The following is a 15,352-nucleotide window of genomic DNA, read 5'->3' on the forward strand; positions in this document are numbered from 1 at the left end:
GCTATTCCCTGAAGTGACCCATATTCTCTTATGCATGGTTAATTAATGAGTAAAATTAATTTAGGTATTTAACAGTTGAGTATGCACAAATTCTACTATTGTCATTTGCAAACGCACAACAAATTGTGTCTTTAAAAAGTATGGAAGCATTATATTTATGCAAATTACAAGTGGGTTTATTCTGAAAAACATACAAAATACATGGTATAAAATAAAAGCCTTAATGAGTATTCACACATTAATATTACACAAGTTCTAAAATAATTTCATACAATGATTATATTACTCCCCATAAGACCAGATTAACCTCTTAACAACCATATGGACATACAATTACAGCTACAAAAAAGTGTCAGGATGACCTGTTGGACATAATATGTTCAGCCTTATTAAGTAGCAGTGGGGAAATCACCCTGCCACTAAATCGGAGATCAGATTCTGAAGACAACATGGACACAACATGGACACTCCAAAGTCATCTAGAGCCAGCGTCACTGGTATACTGTACACTGTTCCAGTACACCTGCCATGACCCACAGGGTGTCTGGTGTTTTGAAATGAAATCCAATATGCAGAAGAGTACACAGTAGTAAGAAACAAAGAATATATTATTATGATACCTACATGATCCAGGTTTAGGCCTGGTCTGGTGGTACACAGCTGCAATTGTCACCCTGTTTCTCAGCCTGCATGTGTCTAGATCCCCATCACCACTAGGGCACTCTTCCCATATGTTCCTTGCCATCGAGGGGTTTGGTGAAGCGTGCGTATCACGTAGGCGTTATTATGGTAATTAAGTAGATAAAGTGCAGCGCTCAATAATTTATAACAAATATATCATAAAAGTGAATAAATGAAATGCTGTGCAGTATTCAATAAAATGAATATATATATTTTTACAATGTAACACCAATGTGAATAAAGTGTAATTAAAAAGTAAAAAACATATACTCAAATTCAAATTTTGGATGTTGTTTTCTGTGAGACAAATGAATTGAACAACCCAGTTTGTTCAAACTGAAAAACGTTTGTTAAAGTAACAGAAAGTTTGATGTGATCTCCGCTGTTTGTGGTGTCCACAACCTCTAATAAAAGGCTTCCGTTCGGTTTTGTGACAGCTTCCTCATGAGCATCAGCTCAGGATATACAGGAATTGAATGGAAGAGGAGATGTTTTAAAAGCAAGAATAACAATTTATTAAAAAATAGAAAGCAATTTTTAATTGTTATTCTTGCTTTTAAAACATCTCTTCCATTAGATTAATTTTTTTGGTATTATGGTAATGCCATAGCAACGCATAAACACCACATACCTGAAGACCTGCTTGCCATTCATTATCAATCACCTGCTGCCCTTAAAACTGCATCTCCCTTGAGTCTGTGCTTCATCAATTGAAAGCTGCCTGTCAGTACTGGTTGTCTTACCATGGATTTTCTTCTGAATTCATCTGTGTGTCCAGTGTTCCTGTGTTTTTTGACCTCAGCTGCCTGTCCTGACCTCTACATTCTCCTGCCTTGCCCTTTTTGTACAATAGTACCAGATTTTCTACTTTGCCCTAGTGCACAGATCCAAGATCCCACATTTTCCATCTCCAACTATTTGGGTCTGTGTTTCACTTTGTATGTCTGTGCAAACAATCTCCTGCATCTGGACTTCATACCTGGTAAGAAGCACAGCATAACACTCTATCTTTCTTATTGTATGTTTTCCCATTACTGACAAAAATCAATAACTAATCTTCAAAACGGTACTCATTGCACTGTAAGATGTGATATTGACCTATGTGCAGATGTAAGCTGAGAGATATCATTTCTCCTTTCTGGTTATTTTTGTCCTGTTTTTGCCTCTTAATTATTCTTCATGTTTCATACACAGTGCTTGTCTCGATTCATTTACAATTTATTGTAAAGCAACTTACTTTTAAAAGGCAATGTGGGCTGTAAAGATCTTTAATTAATTAAATGCAATTTTGTATATATGTGCCATATGATCATATGTATGTATATGCTTATATATGTATGTATATGCTTATATATGTATCTCTGTCTTTTCAGGGATGGAGTGTACTAAGCAATTATTTATTTAGAAAGTGTTTTACAAGGAAGAAGACATTGAGATTTATCTCGTTTTCAAGTATGTACTGGGAAGCCAAGTCCAGAAACAGATTAAATAAAAGGAAACAATAGAAAAATCAAATAGTACCAGGGTTTTCCGTAAACCGCCCGTTAAGCTGTCCATGCGCTCCTATTTTAGGTGGGCAGCTATATGAGGTTAGATACAGGGACTAGCAGTATACAGGCTGCTCATTCTCCTCATTCTGAGTGAGGGGATCCTGAGAATTTTGAGGTCACTCAAAATTCAGTGAAACAAACAGCTTCTTGTCTGTATTGCCACCACTACATCTTAATGAAAATGTGCCATTAAAATAAAATATTATTTGGCAATTTAATTAGGCCTGATAATGTTTATTTTTGTGTATTCGGTGTTATTACTAAGATACTTTCTTTGGTGTAGCTGCGATTTTAGGAAATTTGGTATCTATCCCTTCAGAGAATTGGAAACTAGACGTTGGCATTGGAAGGGACAAAACAAAGTCAAGGAAGGAATCGCCAGGGATTTTGGATATTACAGAGAATATTCAATAACTAATAGCCTTCCCCTTCATAGCAAACATTAGGATCAACAAGACCCCAGATGTGTGGGGTGGTGTTTAATCATAATTACATTGCCACTGTACCTGGAAACTTTTTAAATGATCTGAGCCTTAGACTCTTAAAATATTAACCCTTTAATTGCCCATTGTGAAGATTATATGTAGTGACTCGCCAAATGTGTTACCCAATTGGCTTTCATTCTGGTACTCATGGAAGCTTTGACTTGTCATGAATTAAAGATACACTTAATCAGATCACCTACATTCAATCAGTGATATCAACCACCAATTAGTTGGCTCCAGACTGTTTGATCATAAAAATCTGCCCCTTTAACCTGAGATTGTGGAAAAACTCTGAGACTCGGGGACAAACCCAATGAGCATCATAGGAAATAATCCATAAGAAAGCTACAGAGTATAAACGAAAAACTTTAGTTTTGCATTAATCTGCCATACATATGAATACAAAGCAAAACACTTAGATCCCTAATGGCATATACGTAGATACATGTTATTTTCAAAACGCACAGTAAATTGAATCAGAGCTAATTCTCTTATTGATATCCCTTTAAAGTGCACACAATCAATTCTAATCAAATCTTAGTTCACTGTACTGGCTTATGCTTATCAGAAGTAAAGCTTTACTGCAATCCTAAAAAAGGCTCAATAGAAAGGGAAAACCTAAATTATTTTCCTACATGAAATGGAAAATGTAGGGCCGCCTTTATCCGCTGATGTGTAAATACAACTATTTGATTTCTTTATATTATTATTATATCTTATTTATAAAGACACTAGTTAAACCATCTAGTAGCTGGACAGACAAAGCCAGGGATAGACAGAGTATGTGTACATGAAAACCAGGTTTTGATTAGTGTCTTCAAAACAGCCAAGGGCTGCCTGTCCCCTGGTCTCAACCAAACCTAAACAGCTGGCAAATAGGGTAGTGTATTTATTGTTCAGTGTATGTTGGAACCTTGTAGACCATTTGTTTTCAGACAATGACTTTAGTAAATTTTGGTAGATTTCTGTGTTGAAAATTCTAACAAGGATAGATTGAGGATCCCTTATATGAAGTGCTTGGGACCAGAAGTTTTTTTTAGATAAGGAATAATTTTGAATTGGGAATCAGTCTTCCTGCCTGTGTCTGCTCTGTTGTGTACTTCTGGTCTAGAAAACGGACCGGGTGAGAAAGATAAATCCTTAACCAGTGCTACAGAAATGCCCCATCAGTGACTTCCAAGGACATTAGCTAGAAAGTCTTACAAGCAAATATTAATAACACCAGGAACGAAGAATACTTTAACACAAACAAGACATTAAACTGTTTTGCTTAATTTCAGCAAATAACTAAAAAATAATGTAATGAACGGCATGTCTATTTTATTTTCTCAGAGACAACACAGCATGGGATGAACTGAATTATCTGTTTCATGAAATTGCTAAATAAATGGTTTGGAGTTATGATTATTTTCTTTTGAATAGTTCAATTCCTAAAGGTGCAATTCAATCAGTGGAAGTTATAAATGTGCTAATTGCTACAGTAGAAAGATTATCATTTGTAAAATGCATTTAATATGAATGTGAGCAGTGCATTGTGTAATAAAGTAAGCTAGACATAAAATAGATCTCATGCATTCTACACCTTTCAGCAACTATGTATTCTTATAACAGCAACTGTTTCACCACAGTGCCAGGTCTGTTGCAGAGAAATTGGGTGCTGTTAAGGGAGGATTAAGGGTGTTTCTGTGCTACTGTCTTGTTTTTTTAAAGCCTCTAAATACATTTTTCAGTAATTTTATTTTAATCACCTTTCATTATGAGTAAACATGGTAACCAATATACACAAGCAATTCTTTTGTATTTTTTTTACTTCACAAATGTTATACTATATATACTATGTAATCTCCAGTATGTGTAGCCAATATAATGTGAGATTTCCATAAGGAATGTACCCCGTTGTGCCATTTTCATCTTTTTTTTTCTGTCAAACCTCAAGGTTCATAAACATCTCCGTTGTTCTCAGAGGAATATAAAGGCATTGATGCTACTAATTAACAATTAATGTATGCTTTTCTGTAACAAAGTTTCTCAAGTAGGTTAACATAATTGTCCATAAGTTAAGTTTTTTAGTTTTGAAATCTCACGCTCTACTGGTTTCTAGACCCCCCCCCCAGAGTTTACGACATACAATTTAATGCAAAATCAGTTAATATAATTAATTAAAACATATTCCCACCTGAACATGCATTTGCAAACTGAATGTTTGCATACATGTGACTGCATGAGAGTCAGGTAAATGTGAGTCAAATTGAGCTGCTTGTAAGTCACACATATGGGTTGGAAAAAGTTCCAACTTGTAAATTTCACTATGGCTTTCTTCGTCATGTAGTTGGTGAGGTGGTATGGACCCAAGTTACATTTAAAAAAAAAAAATCTAAGCAGAGACCTATTGTTATATCTCCCCTGGCCTCCCCATCAAATTCCCAGTACAACAGAGTGGTAAAATAAATGAAATGCCTTTCAAGTGTATCTATATCTGTTTTTTTGTTTGTTTGTTACTAAATAATTGTATTCCTTCCTGACAGCTCCATGTACTGATTGTTGCTCATAGGCAAGTATCAGAAAATGTATATTTACATGTGATAATCTGCAGCATCCTAGAAAAAAATTCTATCTATAACATAAATGTTATGTGTACATTAAACATATGTAACACTTAAGGCTGTATTAAGAGAACAGGGTGCCAATTAGCTCAGCCCCACTGCCCTACAGGATGCTAATCAAATGCCTTTATTAATTGATCATCAGCAAGTGTGACCACATCTATAAAAGCCAACGTTTTAGCGGTTTGCTAGTCTGGAGCATTCAGGTGTGTGTTAACACAAAGCCACGGAAAAAAAGACATCAGCAGTGATCTTAGAGAAGCAATTGTTGATGCCCATCAATCTGGGAAGGGTTAGAATGCCATTTTCAAACAATTTAAAGTCCATCATTTTACTTTATTCAAAAGTTAAAACTTGGCCAGAATTGGGTCAATGATCCCAAGCACATCAGCAAATCTACAATAGAATGGCTACAAAAGAAAATAATCAAGGTGTTGCAATGGCCCAGTCAAAGTCTAGACCTCAACCAACTTTAAGAGACTAGAAAAGTCATACAGAAAACAATTACTTCAAGTTATAGCTGCTAAACATGGTTGTGCAAGCGATTTAATCATAAGGTTTACTTAGTTTTGTACACATGGCTTCTCCATTTTGGCCTTATTTTTGTTGAATAAATCATGACATGGTGTAATATATAATGTGTTCATCTAAGGTTGTATTTACCTAATTTTTAGACCTCCTAAGGAACAGATGATTGTTATTGTCCTGTTACTTTCTTTTTCTCATGACTGTATAAAGACTGTCTTAAAAATCTTTGCCCCCTCTCAAGGTTAACTAATGTACCAGTAAGGTTAGTGAAATTATTGCTAATTAACCCTTCTGTTAAAGCAAGTACGATACAAGACTTGTTGTGTCCTCTGACTTAATAGTATTATTAAATATATATTGCCCAGTTACATAGTGAAACCTATTATTCCATCATTTTGAGTTTGTAATAGCAAATTGAACGGGAACTATTATGTAGATAACATATTTTGACTGTCACGACTGAATGCTAATAAGTTAGGAGTCTCTGTTCAGTGACAATTGTTCAAAACATTGCACTTAACCGGTTGACATTCTGATTGAAGCCATGTGCTTTAAAGGCTCAAAGACTGTGGTTGACAAAAAGGCTTAGAGCCACCATGCAAGAGTCATTGGCCTGAAGTCAAGCAGAAATACAAAAGAGTCTCTGGTATAGTTAACATGAAGACAGAGGCGCCCAATAAAGTCAGTCTATAAACAAGACTAAAGGACAGGCGTTGCTTGGGCTAGTGACTATAGTGACTATAGTAGCTGGGACTTGGTAAACTCAGGTAGAGACAATGCCTATGGAAGGAACTCAACTGAGAGCAGCAGATACCAGGATGACCACCAGAGAAACAAGACAAAATACTGATCTTGGTCTGTGGCAGGAGCACACAGCAAACGTATGTGGCAGGAGCACATGGCAGAAACATAATCTAGGTCAGGGTAGCCTTACACTGCGCTGACTACAGCTCAATACACAAGGATTAAGTATGATCAAGGTAACTTGAAAGCAAAACATGAATGAGGTTTAAGTCCAAGCTAGACAATAGCCATATAAACAAGCCAAGCACAAAGCAAGCACAAAAGCCATGGCAAAGGGACAGAAACCAGACAACTATCAAGATAAACAGGCACAACCAAATCAAAGTCAGGATCAATACCCCATAATGGAAAGCTGGAAGTGTCAGGAGTGTATACACAACAGTGTATATCAATCTTTATTGAATGAAAACCATTATCAGTTAAAACCCATATGGCAGGAAATGGATTGAACAGCTGCTAAAGACAATGCATTTCTGGTTTATTTACTTTCTCTTCTATTTTTTTTTTACATAGGATCAGCATGTTTTTATTGGCTTGATGGATTAGTTTGATTCAGACAAGGAAAGAAACCCATTTGAGCAATAAAATGAAGAAGAGCTCAACATCTAGGGTATACATGGATACCATTAGGCCTCGACTAAGCAAATACCTACTTTTACTGTTTATCCTGTTCTTTATTGCGTAGCCTTCTGCTAGATACACATGACCACAAGTTGCTGTTGTGGCATGCAACTGTGTCCAGCAGGCGGCCACATGGATGTCATTCCCAGGGCTGATTTTATTGTTTGGTCCATTTCTGGCTACCCAAAACAATTGTATTTGTGTAAATAAGAACATTGTGGGAAGCTTACAAGCACAAAATATTGGCAAAGGGTAAAATGAATATATATATATACACATTAACTTTGTATAGATTATTTGGTTGATTATTCTGTTATTATACCAGTGTAAAAAGTTTCAAGATAATATAGTGATTAGAAAGAAGGATATTTATATCTGCTTCATTAACAGCATCAGTTGATTAGGAAACATTGTATTACATTGTAACATGAACTCCATGGAACGGGGAGTAAGAGTATTGTTGTCTTTGAAACTGCATATCTATTAACTTGATGTTGTTTTATCATACCTTGTAAATTTTTTCAGGTCCTGGTCAGCAAAATTGGGCATTATTTAAGAGCAAAGGCTATATATTGTGTGGCCACATAAAAATGTACTCAAATAAGCCCAATTGTTACATAACTCCTATTTTTGGATTGGGGCATAGCTTTGTTGCGTAATAACCTGCAGCTTCTGTTTTGATCAAAGCAAGCAGGAAACGATCTTTCATCTAAACATTTTCAAGACTTTTGGATTCTATATGTGAGATGTTTTGAAAAAGGGAATAATTATATTCCCAGCAATTATTTTTCACAGCATACAAGAACTAAATGATCTTTCGCCCCTAGATAGCTTTCCTGGATTTTCCAGCAATTAAAGCCAGTTTGCTGTTTATCAATAATTTCCTCTGTCATATTCCCAGCGCTTCTTACTCTTTCATGATGCTTTTTGCCGGCGGCAAGATCACAATCGACTCAGAAGTATCAAAAGGAATAAAAGATGAAGGATTAAAAAGTTTTTTAATTTGAAGTTCATAGATTTACTGTATTTTTTGTACAGTGTAATTATATGTAGGTCATCAGCATTGTGTGAAATTACTGATCATAACATGTCATACTTAATCGAATACTTTAACCTTTGGTATAAATACCAAGTGTGTAATGCCATTAGCAAATGCACCGACAGAGACGTATAATTGTTATGCCATTATTTCCTTCAAGTCATTATGTTAAAATGTGTACATGCTAATATACATTTTTGCAGTAATTCAAGATAATGTAAAAGGAGAAAGTATGAAAGGGGAACTATATTGCTGGCAACAACTGCAATCAATAGACTTGAGCATTCGGATTCATACAAATTGAAATTTTAACTAAATTTGTCAATTTCTGCAATTTGCACGAATCCCTAAAAACTCTTTTTGCATAACCCAGATTTTCATGAAGCCTGTAACAGATGCAGAACATGGACACTGAAGCTCCCTAAAGTCTCATAATCATACCAGGGAACACTCTTGCTTTTGCAAGGAGACTCCGGGTGAAGCACCGCTTCTCTGAGACACTAAGGGGAAACTTTGGGTCGCGGGAGTGGCATTGCGGCACACCCCACTTGCCCATTAAAAAAATGAGTCCACTAATGTCTACCCACTAATGTCAGCAGGACAGCTCCACAATGTCAGAGGGGCTGCCCACCGACCTCAGTGAGACCTCCTATCCACATCCCACATGGGAAGACTCTGCGTAGCCAGAGCCAGGAAGTTCCCAGGTATGCCCATAATCATTTTAGTGCTATTCAACTAATGTTTTGCTTGCTAAATCTTTAGATAGATTTCATTTTGTAAACATGTAACAGGTAGAAACATGATCTAATACAACACTGTGTATGATGAAGTACTTATTTCTCACAATATAAAATTGTTCAGACATTGAAGTAGCGCAGAGTTGTCATATACTATGACAAAAGAATATCCTAGTAAAAATGGCACATTACTGTATGACCTTCCAACCCCAGAAAAATATATTATCTTACCAACTGTGGAGAGCTTTAAATGTAAGCTGGCATGCAGGATTAGATAAATCCTACATTTCATCAATTTTGAAAGTCACAGCTAAAAGTCATCCATCTGCTTTTCGGTTGAACTCTGTTGGAGAGAGGTATAAAAAATGTAAAATGAAAAAAGAAAATAAAAACTAAATAAAGCTCACTGCTCAGATGTAGGATATTCAGGCAAATGGAATAAGATGATATTGGTTAAAATAATTCACATTCTAAGTGTGTTTTATTATGTTTCTGATTTAGATATTTTTTTGCTTTTTGTTTTTCTTTATTCTCTGGTGGACAAATTACACATGGTAAAATATTTGAATAACCAGTGCATTTATATTATATTACTTACTATAAATACAAAACCTTGCAAATCAAATTCTTTATTTTCAACTAACAAGTCTCTGGAAGTGAATTCATCCAAACAGATCTCTGCTGTTTAATCTTTTGAGTCATGTAGGCCCCTTGGGAAGCTAGGCCAACTTCCTAGTTTTACAATTGGTATATTTATATGGCCTTATACCTTATAAAACATCTTATGCTTACCTAGGCAAATCTATAAGGTTTTCTTCAGGACAAGATAAGCTGTTTATATAACAGCAGTAATAACTATAATTGTAATAATAATAATGTAAATGCATAATTGAGGTACCATGTTAACAGTCTAGGTCACAGCAATCCCAATGATATGTAGATTAAAAAGAATCTAGCAGATGCTAAAGTTTTAATAAAGGTGATAAAGTTTTATTTCATTTTGATTTTGACTGATATTTACCAATTTATTTGCGATAGTAAAACACTTATTTTTTCTGTGTCTGGTTATCTATCTATCCACCTTTTTATTTGCAACATAAAACCTTAGGTATTGTTCACCTTTCCTGTTGTTGGTATTTGCGTAAATGCTGTTCTGAAGGACCTTTTTCTCATTTTTGCTTTCTGAACCATGAAATAATTCTGCAGAAGAACCATGACTGCACAAGAAAGGCAGCGTAGGCATCTTTACTCTACCAGCAGCTGTGAAGACTATTTTGTGCTGCCATTTCCAATAAGTATTAAAAAAACATTCACAGCGAACAAATGAAAACTTGTAACGGCGAAAAAATATACTGTTAGCCTTAAGGGATATGAAGCTCCGCTAAACATTAAATTAATCAGCTTTTCTAAAAACGGATAAAAATGTCATTTTTTAAGAATCACGTTTGTATTTTTCATTTTGGTAAATATAAATGAATTACATATGTCTTACACCACTTGAAAAATACATTCTCATCTCTCTTTTGGTGGAAGTTTTTGTGTCTTCATGTGGCTTGCCTGAAAAGCATGATAACAGGACCAGAGTTTTTTTTTTTTTTTACCTTAACCGTTTATTTGGTGGTTTGTTAGACCATAATTCCCCTTTTCCATATTTAATGTACCAACACAAATTATACAGTTGTTAATAACTAGGGCTTTCTTATGAAATCATAGAAATACCTAAAATATAATAATTATTAGTAATAATATGTAAAAAAAAACCTGTAAAAAAATAAACTTTTTGGTAAATTTGCATAGAATTTATTCTATACTGTAGGTGCCACAGTTGAAGAATGACCCATTGTCATGATGTCACTCGGCTTCCAATAACTTTTTATTTATTTATTTTATTTATATTTCATTTTCCCCATTAAATCTCATTTGCCACTTCATTTGTCACCCAGTCCTCCAATTTCACCAAATATCTTGGTAGGGAAGTAACATCTAGTTCAGACTGTATTACCTAACCTAATTTAGTGCATGACTTTCAATACCCACTGCAAGATCATTAATACACTGTAAATATACTTACCACTTTCGCCCCGTTAAATCATTTTTCATTAGCAATAACTCTTTGAACTCTATCTTAAACCAGTTTTCTTTGTACAATATTTCATAAGGAAATGAGTCCGGTTCCACAATACTGCTTCTGGTCCGGTTTCTGCTGCTGGGTTCCAGTCCTCATGTCATATTCATTGCACCTAGTCTATATATTAGCTTCCCTCTTCAGAATTTAAGAATTTAAGTTAATATGTCCATCATAAAACTATGTTTACTCTTCCGAATGATGCTATTAAATATAAATTATTTCTGAATATTATCTATTAGCGAGCTTTCAAATACTGTTATTTCCCCATCACCAATGTCAGGCTGACAGGTTTGTAGATATCTGGCTGAAATTTTGATCTCTTTTTGAATATTAGTACCACTTCTGCTTTACACCATTTTTCTGGCACCATAACAAAGAATCCTTGAAAATCAAAAGTAAAGTAATTTCTAGGCTAGGTTCCCTATTTATATAATATTCAGTATAATTATGACTCGATATTCAATAGAATGCAATCAAAAAAGTGACACCTCACTGGAGTAATCGGTATGACAGCTTGAAGACCCTTTTGTGGAATACATGGATATAATGATGTGACATCAACCGTCAACCAATGATAACCTTCATTCCAGCAGACCGATTCTAATATCTGTAGAAATATTTAGTTTCTCTGAGATAGCCAGGTAACCAGACTACAAGTTCTTGTAAATGATGATCAACCTCTATTCAGAAATGTTCGCCCAGTGAACCCACTCTACAGATAATGGGTTTGCTGGGTGGATTCCTCAATAATTTGTGTGTTTTAGGTCACTGGTAAAAAATGTGGATTTTCAATGTAAAGAAGCTCAGTGGTGACAAAAATCCCCAGTTCTAGACCATTATCAATAAGGAACCTTAATGAACCTTAGACTTCAAAACTAAATATGAATCTGCATGAGATAATTGTCTTATAGCCCTAGCTAAATATTTATCCCTATCTGGTAGTATAACATTTTCTCATTTGACTTCTCACTGCCCAATTGTTTATTCTTTTTAAGTTACTCTAACTCAGGTTCCCTAGGTATCCAGGGATAACTGCCACCTGACCTTGGGCTTTATCTAAGATTTAGACAGTTTCATATGACTCTGACCTTGGAATCTTGACATAGCAAACCAGGAGCAAAGACTTCAAACCAGGAGCTCATTTGTAAGTAGATAGTAAATAAATTGGTGTTTCTTAAAATTAATTTATCCCCAGGATCTACAGAACAGCCTTTACATTTGTGCATCCATATTCATACAAATTGCAAATTTACCGAATTTTGGTAAATTCTGTGATTTGAATTAAGACCTGAAAACAAGGCCAGACCCCCCATGATACGGACGGAGACAAAGCAAAAAGCTCTGAATTTTCTTTGGAAATTTTTGAGTCCCCATTTAATCACACACACTCATTCACTGTCTCATAACTAGCATTCTCATTCACACGCTGACCGGGTAGCGGTGGTACTTGCTGCCCGGGAAGCTGCCTGAGGAGGAAGCGTCACGGGAGCGGCCACGGAGTGGGACCAGAGAGGCAGATAAGTCCTTACAGAGACAAAATAGTGTCCATCTGGCCTGAATGGAGTTAAGGCTCTTGGCATCACTAATATTCTGTTGATTTTTGTGGTCAGTAAGTACAGTAAAGGGAATGCTAGATCATTTTAATAGATGTCTCCATTCAGACAATGCCAATTTTTTTAAAAGAAATGAACCCACAGGGGTGTAGAAGACCTTCGTAGGTCTGCTGCCCCGACCTTTGAAGCATAAACCTTGAGAACGACAGGTTGAGAGCTGTCAGAATAGATTAGAAAATAGTCCTTTTAGGTTTTTGAAGACCAGGCTTCAGGGGGCCAGTAGCAAGAAGGCCACTTTGGAAGTATCAAATTCATTTTTTTTTTTAGTTTTGCATAGAGTTTATTTTTCCTTATCCAAAACAATACTTTCTTAACATGCTCTCGATGCAAAGAAATATCAGGAGAATGAACCAAGTTGTCGTCTAGATAAATGATTACAAACTGTTGTAAATAGTCTCGGAGACAGTCTTTTATAAGCTCTTGGAAGCTGGGGCATTGCACAACCCAAAAGGCATGACTGTATATTTATAATGGCCAGAACCGGTTTTAAAGGACGTCTCCCGTTCGTTCCCCTGATGGATGCGAACGAGACTATTGGCTCTCCACAAGTCCAATTTAGTAAATACTTCGGACAGGGGGTCCAGTTTTAAAATAAGAGGAAGGAGGTAGGTAATTTTAATAGTAATATGGTTATGTCATCTATAATCAAATACAAGTCCATAGCTTTGGTCTCAGCAGGGGATAGGACATAGACCCTGTGAGTATATTAGTATGTGTGTGAAAGCATGGATGTGTAAGTGGGGGGCAAAAAAAGGCACAGGCAGGCTGTTTGTGGCAAAGCTGGCATAGATAGGCTGTTTGGGGCAAAGATGGCACAGGAAGTCTGGGGCAAAGGTGGCACAGGTAGGCTATTTGGAGCAAAGATGGCATAGGCAGGCTGTTTGCGCTAAAGATGGCACAAGAAGGCTGTTTGTGGCAAAGATAGCACAGACATGCTGAGGACAAAGATGGCGCAGACAAATGCAGTTGGGGAACAAAGATGGCAAGTCCTATGTTGCTTGGACACAGAGTTGGGGTACCTCAATTTTGGAAAAGAGTTTTATGTGTGCTGTGTTGCTATCCATCAGGTCAGGACTTAGAGGAGAGAGACCTCTATGGACAGTATTTGCACCAAGATCTGATATACAGCTGGTTTCAGCCAAACGTCAGGGAACCGCCCATGATTGCCATCTCCCTCACAGACTACAATTGCAACTTCCTATTGGGCTTAAGTGGGCTGAATGCAAATAATGAGCTGTGTGCAAAGAAGGGCCTGATTGAGTACTATGTGTGTTTGGCTGTTACTATTGTATGTAAATGACCCCCTTGTACTGTTAGAAATACCCTTGTTTCCCATTAAACTAAGTTCATGATTTTAAGGTCGAAGGATAGGAGGAAGCTGGCTTTAGCGGATATACCAATTTGGGGTACAGAGATCTGTTACAATCACCTGAAAGATTAAGGAACTTGTGCTAGCAACAAAAGAGGGACCAATGTTCCACGTGCAAAACAACCAAATTTACAACAAATAACAATATATACTTCCCCACACTAAAAGCAGCTTCCACAACACTCTTCCTTAAAGTGTAAACGAAATCCAACAGCAAATAGTGGAGCGCATATACATGGGGGAACAAAAAAGAAAATACTAATAGTGTAATACGTAAAATAAACAATATATTAATGAGGTGTAAGATCCACTCACAAATGGGCTGGATATATGAAGATTAAGGAAGCCTGATCCAGTATACGTTAGCCCCAAGTATTTCTTACCAATTCTTGACCTTTTCCTCAAATAATGGATTTATGTATCTCTTTCTACCTTTTTAAAATGCAAACATTTTTAAAGTTCTGTATAACGCCTCACATAAGCAAAATAATGCAGATCCCAAAATAACGCAACACCAGACACATTCGTATGCAATTATAGGTGATTTATTATGTTAAAGGATATCAAAAGACTTAGCTTCAGCTACTTCAGCCAGCGTGGAGGAAGCCCTGTATCAGTATCAACCAATCCCCACAGCCGAGAGTACAGAATGGGTGGACACAAGTACCCAGTCAATCATTCCAGGAGAGCTTTAAATTAATAAATGTGAAACAGGCCTTTTTATACTCTCTAGGTAGGGGGATAACCGTGTGAGTGCCATAGAGAAGCACTATGTTTGTGACACTATGGCTATGTGAACCTGTCATAAACACTCTTTGAAACTAAACCCGTAAAGCACAGAGGAAGAAAAGGTAATGAACCAAGGAGAAAGAACAGCTGCATAATCTCCAACGACAACAGCTGCATCACCGTTAAAAATCCATGGAAAACTTAACTTTCATCAAAATTATTTTAAAAAATCCAACTAAAACAGAGAACACATCAGGCATGTTTTTTCCCAACCATATCCATGTATGTTTTCAATGTTCCTGGCTTTTCACTCTATTTTAATAAACAAATAGCAGTAGGTAAACATAATTGCCAAAGCCTTTAATAGATTTTATAGTATCAAGTTGCTGTTGTGGTTTAGGCCATCTTTAAATCCTTACTATAGGCAGGGCCGTTATCACAAATTTTGGGTCCCAGTACATGCTT

The sequence above is a fragment of the Spea bombifrons genome, chromosome 2 (assembly GCF_027358695.1).
Source record: "Spea bombifrons isolate aSpeBom1 chromosome 2, aSpeBom1.2.pri, whole genome shotgun sequence".
NCBI lineage: Eukaryota > Metazoa > Chordata > Amphibia > Anura > Pelobatidae > Spea > Spea bombifrons.